The sequence below is a fragment of the Lolium perenne genome, chromosome 5, assembly GCF_019359855.2.
Source record: "Lolium perenne isolate Kyuss_39 chromosome 5, Kyuss_2.0, whole genome shotgun sequence".
NCBI lineage: Eukaryota > Viridiplantae > Streptophyta > Magnoliopsida > Poales > Poaceae > Lolium > Lolium perenne.
In genome coordinates this window covers 137,548,480-137,564,362 of record NC_067248.2, presented here as the reverse complement: position 1 = coordinate 137,564,362, position 15,883 = coordinate 137,548,480, and positions in this window count along the sequence as shown.

The window sequence follows — 15,883 nt, the reverse complement described above, 5'->3', positions numbered from 1 at the left end:
ACCTTGATGGGGTGCTCCTGGAAGTAGTGCTTGAGCTTCTTGGCCGCCATGTACACGCCGTAGGTGACCTTCTGGTAGTGGGGTAATTTTGCTTTGACTGGGACATCACTTCGCTGAGATAGTACACTGGGCGCTGGACCGACTGCTCCTTGTCGGCTTCCTTGCCGGCCTCCTTGCGCTCCACCACCAGGATGACGCTAACCACACGATTGGTGGCAGCGATGTATAACAGCATCGGCTCCATTGAAGCCGGCGATGCGAGGATGGGCGCGGTCGAGAGCACGCGCTTCAAGTCACGGAAGGCTTCATCCGCCTGCGGTGACCAGACGAATTTGTCCGATTTCTTCAGGAGCTGGTACAGGGGCAGTGCCTTCTCCCCCAGCCGGCTGACGAAGCGGCTCAAGGAGGCCAGGCATCCGGTGAACTTCTGGACGTCCTTGAGGCACTGCGGCAGCTCCATCTTCTCAATGGCACTGATCTTCTCCGGGTTGGCTTCGATTCCTCGCTGAGAAACGAGGTAGCCCAGGAGTTGGCCGGCTGGCACGCCGAACGTGCACTTGGCCAGGTTGAGCTTCATCCGGAATCTTCGCAGATTGGTGAAGGTTTCTCTCAGGTCATCAAGGAGGGTAGGCATCTCCTTGGTTTTTACAACGACATCATCCACATATGCGTGAACATTTCTGCCGATTTGATCCTGCAAACACTTTTGCATGCACCTTTGGTAGGTGGCGCCTGCATTTTTCAAGCCGAATGGCATAGTCGTGTAACAGTAAGCCCCATACGGGGTAATGAACGAAGTCTTTATTTGATCAGCCGGATTCAAAGGAATCTGGTGGTAGCCTGAATAGACATCTAAGAAAGACAACAGTTCACAGCCGGCAGTCGAGTCTATAACTTGATCTATGCGCGGCAGGGGGAAGGGGTCCTTCGGGCACGCCTTGTTGAGGCTGGTGTAGTCGATACACATGTGCCAGGAGCCGTTCTTCTTCAAAACCAGGACCGGGTTCGCCAACCAGTCCGGGTGCAGCACTTCCATGATGAAGCCGGCTGCTAGGAGCCGGGCGATTTCTTCACTGATGGCCTTCCTTCGTTCTTCGGCGAAGCGCCTGAGGGGCTGCTTCACCGGCTTGGCTTCAGGCCTGACGTGGAGGTGGTGCTCAGCCAACTCCCTCGGCACACCCGGCATGTCCCTTGGAGACCATGCAAAGATGTCCCGATTCTCACGGAGGAAGCTGGTGAGCTCGCCTTCCTATTTGCTGCTCAAGCCGGCACCGATGGTGACGTACTTGTCCGGCTGCGCCGGGTCGAGCAGGATCTTCTTGGTATTGACGGCCGGCTGGAAGTGAGTCGTCCCGGCCGGGTTGCCTACTGCCGGCATGTCCGCCTGCGCGGCCTTAGCCAGGGCGACGGCGTCGTGGATGAGCTGCTTCTCGGTGGCGATGACCAGCGTCTGGGCCATCTTGGAGCTCTGCGTGGCGCAGTCCATGGAGCGGCGATAGTCGCCGGCTACGGTGATGACCCCCTTTGGGCCAGGTAGCTTCATCTTCAGGTACCCGTAGTGGGGCACCGCCATGAACTTGGTCAGGGCCGGCCTGCCCAGGAGCGCGTGGTAGGGATTGACGAGGTCCACCACCTCGAACTCGATCTTCTCAGTGCGGAAGTGATCCGGCTTCCCGAACATCACCTCCAGCGTGATCCGGCCGATCGGCTTGCAGCAGTGGCCTGGCACGATGCCATGGAAGACGGTGGGGGTGGGGCGCAACTCGGCCTCCTGGATGCCCAGCTTGCGGGCGGTGTCGCGGTAGAGGATGTTGATGTTGCTGCCCCCATCGATGAGGACGCACGAGAAGCGCACGCTGCGCCGGGTTGTGCCGATGGTGGGGTCGAGGACCATGGCGTAGCTGCCCGGCTTCGGCAGGACAGCCGGTGTGTCGCGGCGATCAAAAGTGATGGCCTGCTCTGACCAGTTTAGGTACTGGGGGACCGGCGGTATGACCGCATTGACCTCGAGGGAACGGCTCTGCTGGCTCGTCTTGTCCTCGGGCTCAGAGGTGAAGATGATGTAGGTAGCATCCTCGGCCAAGTAGCGGCCATGGTGCACGTGGTTAGCCTCGTGGTGCTCGAGGTTGGCGTTCTCTGCGCCGGCTTGGCCACCCGGCCCGCCGGCTGGTGGAGGCGGGGGTGGAGGTGGGAGCGGTTCGCCGCTTGTCGGCCGCTTCATGAAGTGGCAGTCGCGGGTGGTGTGGTTGGAGGGGTTCTTGCCGCTGTGGTACTTGCACGGCGAGTCGAGCATTTGCTCGAAGGTGTACTTCGGCTTCCAGGGCCGGTTTTTCTTCTAGCGCCGGCTGCCGCCAGCCGCCGCATGGTCCGACACGACTGCCACCTGGGTGGAACCGTACCGGAGGTCCGGCTGGTCGCTGTGCCGCTTGCCGCGGTAGTTGTCCCGCCGGCTGCCATGCGAGCCGCCCTCGGCCGGCTTGTGCTCGGCCGGCTTGTTGTTGTCCCGCCTGGCGGGGGCCGGCGAAATTTCAGCCGGAGCCTTGCCGGCTTCCTCGGCCAGCGCGTATTTATCGGCGATGGCCATCAAGGCAGCCATCGACTTGGGGTCGCTGCGGCGTAGCTTGTGCCACAGCATGGTGTTGGGCCGACAGCCTCCCATGAAGAAGTTGATGGCCTGGATCTCGTGCACGCCCTCGCAGGAGTTGCGCGTCTCGCACCAGCGCGTTAGGTACGCGCGATCCTTCTCGTCCGGGCCCTGCTTGCACATCTCCAGCTGTTGGGGCCGACCCGGCCGGCGGTAAGTGCCGGTGAAGTTGCTGATGAAGGAGTCTTCGAAGTCCAGCCAACCGTTTATGCTGCCGGCTGGCAGGTTGTTGAGCCATGTGCGGGCGGAGCCGAGCAGCATGAGGGGGGAGTAGCGCACAGCCCAGCGCTTGTTGCCTTTGGTGATGCCGACTGCGGTGGAGTAGTCCAGCAGCCAGTCCTCCGGCTTGGCAGTGCCATCGTACTTGGGGGTGTCGCGCGGGAGCTGGAAGCCGTCGACCATGGGCTCATTGAGGATGCGCGGCCCGAAGCACTTTGGGCCGGTTGGCCCCTCTTCTTCCGCGATGCGGGATTCGACCAGCCGGTCGAGGCGTTCTCTGGCGTCGGTTGGCTCGATGCGCGGGCCCAGCCGGGATCGTGTCGGCTGGCGTGCGCCGCTTGCTTCTGGAGCCGGCCGGTGCTGGCGGTGGGGCTCGGAGTCTTGCTCATGGTTCCGGCTTGGTGGAGGCCGGCTGCGGCTGCTGCCGCTCGGCTGGTGGCTCGGACGGCTTGAGCTGGCGTGCGTGGCCCGGGAGTCACGGTGCCGGCTTGGTGCTGGGGAGGCGGACTCGGCCGTGTCCCTGGCACCTTCCCTGGCGTTGCCTGCGGCACCACGAGCGTGAGAAGCTCTGGGAGCGTTGGCGTACCTGGGGTCCTTTGACTGCCGATTGGCAGCCTTCAGCAGCTCAGTCACCCGCGCGGTCTGGCGGCGTAACTCTTCGCCTTCGAGGCGGTGCAGCTCTTCTGCGGCGGCTTCGGCCGCGAGCATGTTCTTGTCAGGGGTGTTGTAGAGGGGCAGCTCTGTTGATGGAGCCGGCGCTTCCACGCCGTCGCGGTCGAGCTCGGCGCCTAGGTCGCGGCCCCTGCGGCGGATCTGGCCGACTCGGCTGGGACCGTCGCCGCCTGGGGTGAGGCCGTGGGCGTGGTTGTACTCGCGCTGGGTGATGTCCCACTGGCGCTTGGCAGCAGCCAGTTCTTCGGTCTGCTTGAGGAGGAGGTGGCGGTGCGCCTCCAAATCCGCCTCGATGGCGGTGGCGTCGCCGCCAGTCGTGAGCGGGGTGCTCAGTTTCGCCCGGACTTCGTCCAGCCGGGATGGTGGTGGCGGCGGCCTTGGGCCCGAGCCAAACGCGCCGACCGCGGCGGTACGCTCTAGGTCCGGGCCGCGGACGCGCGTGGACTTGGTGGGCTGCTCGTCGTCGGCTGCCATGACCTCGTGCATGATGCAGGGGCTGGCGGTGGTGAGGATGGCGCCGGCTCCGGGAGGAGGGCTTGCGCAGCGCAGGATCTGGCGCGGGTAGCGCGGTGGTGCGACGGTGGCGACGTAGACATCGAAGCCGCCGAAGCTGATGATGTTGCCGCCGGCAGGGAATGGCCGGTTGGTGAAGCAGCCAGCGTTGTCGCTGATGCAGTTGAGGGAGCCGAATCTCCAGATCAAGCCTGAAGCGACCCGCTCGCCGGTGGTGATGGTGAGGCCCGTCCGGATGAAGACACCGGCCGCGGACGCTGAAGGCCCAACGGTGGGCGCCAAATGTCGTGGTATGGTCACGACATATGCCATAGGGTGGCTAATCGAAGTGGTTCCTTGTGATCTCACGGCGGTATCCGGATGCGTGTATGGGGACGAGCGACACGGTCGACGTACCCAGGTTCGAGGCCCTCCTGTGGAGGTAACACCTCTACTCCTGCTATGAGTGTATAAGATGATCACACAGTACAATGGTGCTCCTTGAGCTGTATCCGGCTGCTCGGGGAGGCTAAGGTAGACGAAGGTCTCTCTCCCTGAGCAGCGCTAAGACTAGAATGAAGTGAGACTGATCGATCGTCCCCCGCACGAGGGGGGTAGCCCAGCTTATATAGGCGCTGGCACTTTACATAGAAGTCCCTATAGTCCAGTGGCTGGCTTGGCCGGCTCCGGCTTCCGCTCCTTCCCGAGGCGTTGACGTCATGGAGCCGTTGAGGCGTCATGGCCTGTCCCATCCGCCTGCCGGAGTCAGCGGTATGGCGAGGAGGTGTCTCTGTCGCCATCATGTCCTGTAGCCGGTACGGACTGACGTACGCCATGATGGCCTGTCCGCCGCGTGGCACTATTGCTCCACAGTGCCCCGCGCTTTACGGGGGATGAGGTCAGCGTGGACCTTTGAACCCGGACCACCTGCCCAGTTCCTTCTCATGCAAGACTCACCAGCCTCGAGTCGGTCTAGAGTATAAACCCCAGTCGGATATGGCTTGTAGAAGCCGGCCCAACCACAGCGTTGAAGGCCGTAGCCAGGCCGACTAGGACTTAGAGCCAGCCGGCTTCCGGGTCAGCCAGCTACGGCTCCAGCCGGCTGCTCCTCAGCCGGCCTTTGCCGCCAGCCGGCCAACCTCAGCCGGCTGCTCCGCGTCCATTGCCCTACCCGGGGTCTTCCCCCCGACAAGCCACACGCTGGCGACCCAAATCCCGACCCTCTCCTTTGTAGGCTCGCATGAAATCTCATTCCCTTCTCAAAACCCCACGGCATGCTGTCACCATTGCCGGTGCCGCCGCGGCTGAGACCTTAGAATAGATACGGCGACGGTGAAGCTACGATGACGCTGTTGCAAAAGGTTTTTGGCGCTACTGCTAGTGGTTTCCGGCGTTTCTGACACAGCTGCTAACCGGCCCTACTACAATTGCAGTGCGGTGGCACTACCGGTGTTGATGTCTGATGCTGCCAAGGCACGTTATTAGTGCTACTAGCCAGACACCGCGCTACTCGCAGCCTCGAGTCCTGGTGCTTCCAGGCCATGATGACTCTGCTACCAACGACGACCCCTTATGCCGCTAGAGCACGACATCACTAGTGCCATCCGGAGGCGGCGCTGCTCGCAGCCTCGAGGCCCGGTGCTGCCAGGGCATGACAGCGGTGCTACAAACATCGACGACCGATATTGCCAAGGCACGACATCACTATTGCTAGTCGGAGGCGGAGCTTCTTGCAGCGTCGAGGCTTGGTGCTACCAGCGTGGACGCGTAGCAGCGTCGAGGCTGTCCCCAAGCTCGAGCGGGGCATCAACGACTACTGACGGGCAACCTTGTCCTCGGTCACACCTCAACGCTGCCCTCCGCGGCTTCGCCGCACAGAGGTTGTTTTTATGGTGGAGCCGCGTTGACAGCGTCGTTGCATGGTAGGAGTGTGGAGGCTGCAAGTGGTTGGGGTGGCAGTGCTGCTAACGGTGGTTTGCGCTTTACGAGTGGGTCCTGGCGCTGCTACCAGCGATGGAGGTGATGCTGCCCTCGTCATTCCATGTGCTACAAGCCCTGCAACATACGGCGGTCGGCGGTGCTACATGCGGCGACCTGCCATGCTACTAGCGATGAACTGCGATGCTTCCTACCTGGGCAGCAGTGCTGGCAGCCGGAGCAACTTGCTACAAGTGGCTGTTAGCGGGGCTATGAACGGCGAGCGATGGTGCTACTTGCGACGGTCGGCGATGCTACTACAAGGAGGAGAAACGTGCTGCAAGTGGTGGCCGGCGATGCTGCATTCAGTGGAAGGTGATGCTAGCTACTAGGACACGAGATGCTTCAATCTGCGGTCGGCGATTCTGCGCGCCGGCGAGGTATTTGGCCGGATCTCTGAGCGGAGGCGGTGGTGAAAGTGGTAATTGTTGAAGGTGTGTGTCGGTGGGTGCATTTGCAGGCCGATGAAGGACGACACAGGGAGAGCGCTTGCTTTTTCACGTTGATTTTTCCTGTACCCATGAGTGATCCTGGTAGGACACGTGTCAAGACTTGGAGGCGGGGGATTGAAAGCTTTGATCCCCCGAGGGACACTCAACACGACCCTAAAGATATACCTTGGGTATTGGCATTGTGATATTGAGTGTTTGGTTTCAAGAGAAGATTTCAAGATATGGCTCTAAGCCGGTCTCATGAGTTGAGCTATGGATGACTATGGTTTAGAGTATGCAATCAAATGAAGAGTTCTCCATATACCTCAAGATGTTATGATAGAGCATGATGAGATACAAGATTGACCAAGACTAAGAGTGAAGATTGAATTCAAGTTGGTCAACACATGAAGCATAAAGAATGTACCATTTTGGATCATGTGATCTTGTGGTTGGGTAAGTTTTGTCAATTATGCTTCATGAGCTAATCCATCATATATGTGTGTTTGTGTTGTCAATATGGGTTATGTATCTCGAGAACTTATGCTTGAAGCTTGTCGTCCATTTGGTGATAATGGACTTGTGAATATGTGCTTCAGGGTAGCTTCCCATAGTGGTGTATGGAGGAGCAATCATGTTCTTCACGAAGCAGCAGTGATCAAGTGGGCATTCTAGCTTGAATGAAGCATGAAGCGTCATCGTCAACATCAAACGGGATGTGCAAGGAAAAGGTGTGGCCTTACTAGGTTTTCCTTTTACCGCTCTCAAGGTGGTTATTGGGAGATAGGGTTATAGGATAGATAGCCGCAATATCAGAGGGGCTTTCGGTTGGGTAATTTGATCGCATCGTCTTAGAAAACTAAATCCTTTGCATACTTTGAATCCCTATATTTTTGTTGTTTCTTGGTGTTTCTGTGTGAGGTTCTTGAGCTTCTTGCTAGCTTTTCAACTAGCCCAAGTCCATCGAAAACGGAATCCGTACGCATCTTCTATTGTGTTTTCGTGTTTGGACGTCTTTATAGTTTCGTGACGTTGAATGGCTTCCTCTCTAAAATCGTGTCAAAATATTTTGTTGGGGTTATATTCGTCGTTATCTTTCCAACAAAATTGGTTTCATCTTAATCGGACTTCGGGAACTTTGTCAAACTTCAGTTCTTTCGAGAAAATTGTTGTTTGAGGGGTTCTGGCGAAATTGGCTCAGAAATCGGCGGCACCGACCCTCCCGCCGAAAATTTCTGGCACGCCGAACCGGTCTCGGTTTCGCCGAAACGCGTACGAGTGCGTTGTTCTGCCTAACCGGTTTATTCCTGGCAGGAGGACCGGCGGACCGACCAGGTTTCGGCGCTGGTCATGAAACCGGCTAGGTTTCCGACTGGCAAGTCAGTGCGTCGATCAATTCCGGCGAGAGAACCGGCACCGCCGGTTTTACTGCCGGTTTGGGTCCCATGAATCTTCCAAATGGCTAGTTTTATCCTTTGAACTATAAATAGCCTTTCTTCCTCCTTGAGGATGTAAGGTCAACCGTTATTTTTGCTCTCTCTCTCTCATACTCCATTGTTAAACTTCAAAAACTTTCTTGCTCTCCATCCCTCCCATATTGTTTGCATATTCTTGAGGGATTTGAAAGAGGAGATCTAGATGTACAACTCCCCAAACAATTCCTCCTCTAAGTGAGGGGAACCCTTCGGATCTAGATCTTGGAGTCATTTATTAATTTCCTCCTTTGTTCTTCCTCCCTAATTTCTACATAGTGTTTGTTGCTCTGGTGGGATTTTAGTGTGAATGATTAGAGCACCCTTAGTGTTCTTGCTTTTGCATCCTTGCGTAAGTGTTGAGCTCTCCATTGTGATTAGATCGAGTGAGAAACCGTAAGTTTGTTACGCTTGGAAGGGTTACCTCCTAGTTGGCTTGGCAGTTGGTGCGTTGGTGACCTCTTCGTGAAGAGGCCCAGGTTTCTCCTTCATGGAGGTTGTGAAGTGGTTGTGGAGCTTGCCATCTCCGGAGTAGAGAAAAAAACTAACCATAAGGAAAAGGCCTTTGTCCTTCGTGGTATTGATTTGGAGAAGAAGTTGAGCCTTCGTGTCGTTCGGGAGACCTCACCTCGTGTGGGGGAACACATGATTACATCTTCGTCTCGACATGTCTCGGTTATCTCTATACCCGGGTTTACTTTTCTTGTGATAGCCATCGTGCTTGATATACATATTTCTTTCTATATCTTGTGTTCATATATCTTGTGCCTATCTTGCTTAGCTTGAATTGTTGTTGTTGCACTTAGTTGATCCTAGCATATTTAGATTTTATGCTTGTAAAATAAATGTTAGTTTAATTCCGCATTAGTACAAGCCAAATCCGTAATACTTTAAAAAAAAAACTATTCACCCCCTCCCGACAACATCTCGTCCTTTCACCGCCTCGTCTTCATCTCTAGCCGCCACATCACTTCGCCCTGCCACCATCATAAGCCGCATCGCAGTTTGCCTTAATCGAAATGCTCGGTATCAGTGTTTGCTATCACTTATCTATCGATGTGCGATGACATGAACCATATATTTAGGGTATGATCAGACATTTTCACTCCCATGTTGTGACAGAGTTAGCCTATTAGCAAATACACACTCAATAATGCATATCTATAATAATCCAACTCTGCGCGAAAAGGAGACACGTCAAGAGCTTAGCATCTCTTACCTCATACCGATGTCGTCACTCTATCCATGCTAACGAAGACCGCTCTAGTCGCCTCGTGAAATAAGCCGAACACCTCGTGGGCAAGAAACGACTACCCTGAAGTGGAACATGTAGACAGAAAGAAACAAAGTTATCACCTCGTTCTTGTTAACACACCTATAATTGTTATGGGTCTCCTGGATGTTGAGCAATAGAATCTTCATATTCTTACTTGGAGCATGGACGGTGAGACCAGCTTGTGCTGCCTGAGGGTATTTGGCTGTCACCACCGGATATCACTGATGTCCTCTTTCCAATCAAGAACGGGGTGGAGGAAGAAGAGAGAGGCGATGCGGCCGGTGGCAATATTGACCATAGCAAGCAGCCCATCGAGTAGTGCAATGGCGACTCAAGTACATCGAGCTCCTGAAGGATTATTAGTGCTAATGAAGGAGCAGCTGGTGGACCTAGGCTGCAAAGGCTAGTCCTCCGTCGCGGAAGGACTCAGGGCGACGACACTGCGTCGAGGGAAGATGCCATAAGGGCATGGCCAATGCATAGCCCTAGGGGTGTTGCCTCACAGCTTTATCTTGGTTCGGGTGGTCCAAATTAGGTTCGGATAAGGAGGCAGCCTCTTCATCAGGAGGCAACCTCTTCAGCCATAAAGTGGAAAATGTGAGAGAGAAAGAGAAAAACCAAATTAGCTTTTGAGAGAAAGGCATATTAATGGGACCATAACATGGCATGCATATGTCAAAAGTTTTATCCAATCCTAGTTGGACAGCTGCCTCCATTGCTCATGCCCTAACAGCTCGGTGTGGCCCTTGACCCGCGGGCAGTGGGAATTGAGGAAAATCAGATTGGCTCCCGAATATTTGGTGGGAAACAGAGGCAAAGGAGGTGTAATGGAGGGAGGAGATATGGGCGGGAAGGCCATGGACCTATGGTCGGATCTCGTCGTGGCCGCGACGCCGGTGCTGCTCGCTCTGTCATCACCTTTATCCCCAATCTGAGGTGGCGGCGCAGGAGCCTAGGGTTTTCCTGATGGAGTTGTGGTGCGTTGGAAAGGTGTGAGGTGGAGGACGGACCGCCTGAACCCGTACTTTGTCAGTTGACTGGTGGATCCAGTTATTGCTGGTTTGATGGTTAAAAGTTCACTATTCACCGCGCAGCTAAACCGGTGTTTGGCGCGCATGACTTACAACATCCGTACATGTTGTAGTAATGTAAATAGATGGTAGCAATCATCAAAAAATGTTTTGATCTCACAATATGCAATTGAACTTGCAAAGAATTTTGTTCTGCCTAGACGATACACTTGCATTAGCACAACCTGGCTGGGATACCGATTTTTTTCACAAAAAAAGTCCAAACAAGTGAATGTTTCCAAAAATAAAGTCAAATGATTTACTTTGTTTCCTTGCTACTCTTTTTTTATTTGACAGAATTCTTTGCTACTCAAGACAATGAAGGGTACTGTCTAAGCGATAACCAAAAACCATAGCGGCATCTTCCCTACTGCCTGATTTAGGGCGGTGTCCGTTACAGGGTATTTGCATGTTTTGGAGCCTGCAAAAGTCACAACAGTTGCATGTACACCGTATGTGAGATCGGGGACCTAGAGTTGTCGGATCGAGAGCACGACGGCAAGAATATGTAGTTGGATCCGCTGAGGATAGGGCAGCGGTGCCGGCAAAGTCACATGCAGCGTCCTTTTTGGATTGGAAGTAGGTATTGAAGGCGAGGAGCAGTGCGCGAGCAGCGAGTCTGGATCGTGGCACTGCCCTCCAGGGTGCACGCGTCAGACAAGCCCGGCTGCACACAATGTGCTTCCTCGACAGCTTTCAGAATTTTTTTTTTTATCATGAAATATAATTTGCCATAGATTTTTTCATCCATCCTTTCTATATATTCTATTTATCTTTGCAATGTGCTTCACGGCAGCTTGAGATGCTTTTTATCATGAAGTATAACTTATCATAGATTTTGTCATCTATCCTTGCTATATTATTCTATTTATCTTTGCAATGTGCTTCCTCGGCAGTTTGACATGTTTTTTTTTTATCATGAAGTATAACTTGTCATAGATTTTATCATCTATCCTTGCTATATTAGTCTACTTCTCTTTGCAATGTGCTTCCTCAATAGTTTGAGATTCTGGGTGCGATCTAGTACCAACAAGCATCAGGTTGTAGCTTACAACCTCGAACCGGATGACGTCCAGACTCTCTAGAAAATCAGAACGAACCGAGGGAGACGCTTATTAACCAACCGATAGTATAATAACTTGGAGAGTATCTGAAGGTACCCGAAAATTTCTCACATGTGCCTAATAAGTACTTCCAGCAGAGCGCCTTACTTTTGACGAGTTTCGCGCGCATCAGTGACTCAAAGTCTTTTTCTGACAAAGTTAGGTTGTAGGGAGACTTTCTGTCGTAGCAGGGGTTTAAGCGCCCGCCAGTGACAATTTTGCACACAAAACCATTCAAATGGAAATAAGCACAAAATAGAAAATAACTTTCTTGAGTATCCCTTGGTGGTGGTCCGAGATGATGCAAACCTCGCTGTTGGGCTCAATAAACTTGGTCCTCACTGCGTGCATGAACCACTCTCAATTGTTGTTAGAAAAACTAAGGACCTTGGCTCCACCTGGAACGGAGCCGTGCTACTGAGCTTTGCTCCATCTGGGACGGAGCCGTGCTACTAAGCTTGGCTCCGCCTGGGAGGGGCCGCCATCCCAGGTGGAGCCAAATTCACAGATGAACCATATTAACCGTTGGATTAATTCAATACTACACCCATAAACTCTGCATACAAAGAACCGTAAAATATCTTTGGCAATTTAGCAAGGTAATCTTCCTTTAGGTAGGACTAGTAAAAAATGCCCATACGTTGCATTGGGATAAATAAAATCTCAAACTTTTATCGAATTTATGATTACACTTTTTATATGTGCCACCATTGAAATGATGATCATGCTTTATCCTATTCATAACGAACATGATTACCCGCGAGTTCTTCGAGCTTCACCTACTTGTAGTAATTCATACTAGTAACGAATGGTTGGCACCATATTTTAATTCCGCGGATGGCGGGCAACACCTGAGTGATCTACATTTTGTGTTGTCCAACAAATGTCACAACAGTTCCATGCACACCTTACATGAGATCGAGGACCTAGAGTTGTTGGATTGAGAGCGTGAAGACAAAAATACGTAGTTGGATCCGTGGAGGATAGGTCGGTGGTGCCGGCGAACTCGCAGGTGGTGTCCTTCTTGATGGGAAGTAGATATTGGCGGCGTAAGAGCAGTGAGCGAGCATCGAGTCTACATCGTTGCACTGCCCTCCAGGACGCACGCGTCGGACAAGCCCGGCTTGCACACACAACATGGCGCCGCTTTGCTTGCCGCCGGCGGGTTTGTTGCAGTGTCTTCGTCCATAGTTAACGCCGGTTCAATTGGCGGGTACGTGCAACTTTATAAAGCAGAATTCGCCGTGGAGATGACATCCATAAAATTTAACATGCTCTGAATCCCTTGCCGCGGCACAACAAGATTTAGAGCTTCATCCTTTGGGTGATTCCATCCTATTCCCTCTCCAAATCTGATTCCCCCTTTTTCCTCCCTACATCGATTCATCCTCCTGGTAGCTCCATTCTATTTCATCTCCAAATCTGACTCCTCCACATCGCTTTATCCCCTTCTCTCTCTTGTTCTTTTACTCTGTCCTAAGATCCCAACCCTCTCCAAATCTGATTCCCCCTTTTCCTCCCTACATCGCTTCATTCTCCTGGTAATTTCATTCTATTTCATCTCCAAATCTGACTCCCCCACATTGCTTTATCTCCTTCTCTCTCTTGTTCTATTTCACTGTCCTAAGATCCCAAGATAGTATTTTCAGAAACGTCTTGAAGAGGAAAATCCGATTCGTATGCACTGCTCTCTTCTCTGTCGTTGATGGTCTCTGGCGGGCTTTGCCTGATCTCCATTCTCCTCTCAGTTCTCGTGTTTTCCTGTGGTTCCCTTCTCCAATCAAGCATATATCTGCCCGAAGTTTCAACTTTCGGAGATATCAAATCCGTCCCCTGAACCTGCAGAAAAGGTTCATGTCGAAGAAGATTGTACAGCCACCCGATGTGGCGGCCATTAGAGGAGGCCGACCTCCTGATGCTAGTCAGGGAGCTATTGTGGGAGACGCTTGCACCGTGGCTGCTGCCACTGGAGATGCTCACACTGTTGTCCCCACTGTAGCTTTGATGCTTGTCGGCTGGAATTGCCGAGGTATGGGAAAGGACCTCGATAGCTCCACCAAAATGGAATACCTTGCAAGGTTGATGAACTCCACGAGTGCGCAGATCACTTTTATTTCAGAAATAAGAACATCGAGGTACAATTCTTCACATCTTAATTCTCATTTTAACACCGCTGGTAGCTTTGTGGTTCCGTCCAATGGTCGTTCAGGCGGGCTATGGTTGCTTTGGTCTGATGAAGTGCATGTTTCTGTCAAATTTTGCAACCACTATATGATATTAGCGCTAGTTCTCAATAGAACTACTAATGTAGATTTTGCCCTGGCTTGCATTTATGGAGATCCTCATCATCGCCACACTAGAATGATTTGGGATCATGTTTTCAATTTTGTTAATGATAACTTAGGGAAGCCAGTAGTTTGTTTAGGTGATCTGAATAACATCATGTGCGATGTAGACACTACTTCTATTAATCCAAATAAGTACCGCATGCGGGCTTTCAATTCCTATGTCAAGCAATGTGGTTTGTTCGATTTGGGGTTTAGTGGGCCGGCTTATACCTGGACAAATATGCGTTTTTCATCTAGACCTATCTTTGAAAGGCTCGATCGGTGTATTGCTAATGCGGAATGGTGTGAAGTGTACCCAAATACTAATGTGTTTAATCTACCAATCATTCACTCTCTTAGCGATCATGCACCTATTCTTATTTCTACCCATTCCCAGTTTCGTAGACCTAAACTTCATTTCAAATTTGAAAACTGGTGGACTTTTGAGGAAGACTTTCAAGGTATTGCAAAAAATGCTTGGGTCTCTTCGGTTAACAAACCTTTCCATGCTAGAACTACTAATCTTGCAGGAAGTTTAAAGAGGTGGTGCAAGAAGAAAAAACCTTTGCAGCAACAACTTGACAGTATTCAAAACCAGATCACAGAAATTCAAATGAAGCCGGCGCATCTCCAAGATCACTCCCTTTAGGCTAGGTTAGTTTCCCAATACGAAGAAAGCTTGACCAAGCTCACTGAATTTTATCGGCAACGTACAAAAAACACTGGGCAACCCAAGGTGATAGGAACACGTCCTTCTTTCACAATGCTGTGCAAAAGCGTAAGCGTAGAAATCGTATTGTTTCCATTAAGGACAGTAATGGTAATGCTTTGTTTGACCCTGTTGATATTGCAAAGGAGTTTGTTAATTATTTCAAGACTATTTTTTGCTCCTCTTCCACTAACAATGACAGGGCCAATTTACAAATAGCAATGCCACAAGAAACAAGCGACTTCACCAACTCGATCCCTGACAAGCAGGAGATATGGGAAATTCTCAAAGCCATGAAGAAGAATGCCTCTCCGGGACCAGATGGATTCAATGTGGGCTTCTACCTCTCAGCTTGGAGTTGGATAGGGGATGATGTCACCAACGTGGTAAGGAACTTTTATAATACAGGTATCATACCACCTCAACTCAATGATACTCATATTGCCCTCATTCCTAAGAAACTTGCTTGCCGTATGCCTTCTGATTTTAGACCCATAAGCTTGTGCAATGTCATTTACAAAATTATTGCAAAATCACTAGCAAACAGATTGAAAGTGCACTTGCCGGATTACATTCACCCTTCTCAGCAAGCTTTTATTGAAGGTAGACGGATTAGCAACAATATCATAGTTGCTCAAGAAATTGCACACTCCTTCTCTGAATAGATCGGATTTTATACTAAAAATTGATCTTGCAAAGGCTTTTGATAGAATAGAGTGGCAATTCATTGTTTCGGCTCTTGCTCGCAAAGGGCTTCCTGATCATTTCATACAACTTGTGCGTGCTTGAATTTCTTCACCAACTTTCTCTGTCATCATTAATGGCCAAACATTTGGGAAGTTTAAAAGTAGTAGAGGAATACGACAGGGTTGTCCTTTGTCGCCATATCTCTTTGTCCTTGCAGTGAACGAATTATCTTTTGCGCTACAGGATGCTCTACAAGCCAACAACCTCACAGGTATTTCTCTTGGGCCAAACTGTCCTCCAATTCACTCCTTGATGTTTGCGGATGACTTGATTGTCTGTGGCAAAGCAAATATGCAAGAAGCTGGCACTATTTTTAATCTCATAGACCAATTTTGTCAGGAATCAAGGCAAACTCCAAACTGGAGCAAATCTGGAATTTTATTTAGCAAAAATGTTCCTTTGCAGGTCAAAGAGGACATCAAAAGAATCTTTCCGGTGCCAAACATTGATGACTCTTTTATTCATCTAGGTCACCCGCTTGTTCTGCCATCAAAGAATAGATCAGCAGCTTACAATTTTATTTACGATAAATTCAAATCCAAGCTTAGTGCATACAAAGCCAATAGACTCTCACATGCAGCAAGATTGACTCTTATAAAATCTGTTTTCTCTTCTATACCTGTCTACTATATGTCCAATATTTTGTTTTCCAAAAAATTTCTTGCCAAACTGACAACCATCATTAGGAATTTCTGGTGGACAGGCGTTCAAGATGATCAGGCAACAAAAATCTTATGCCTTAGA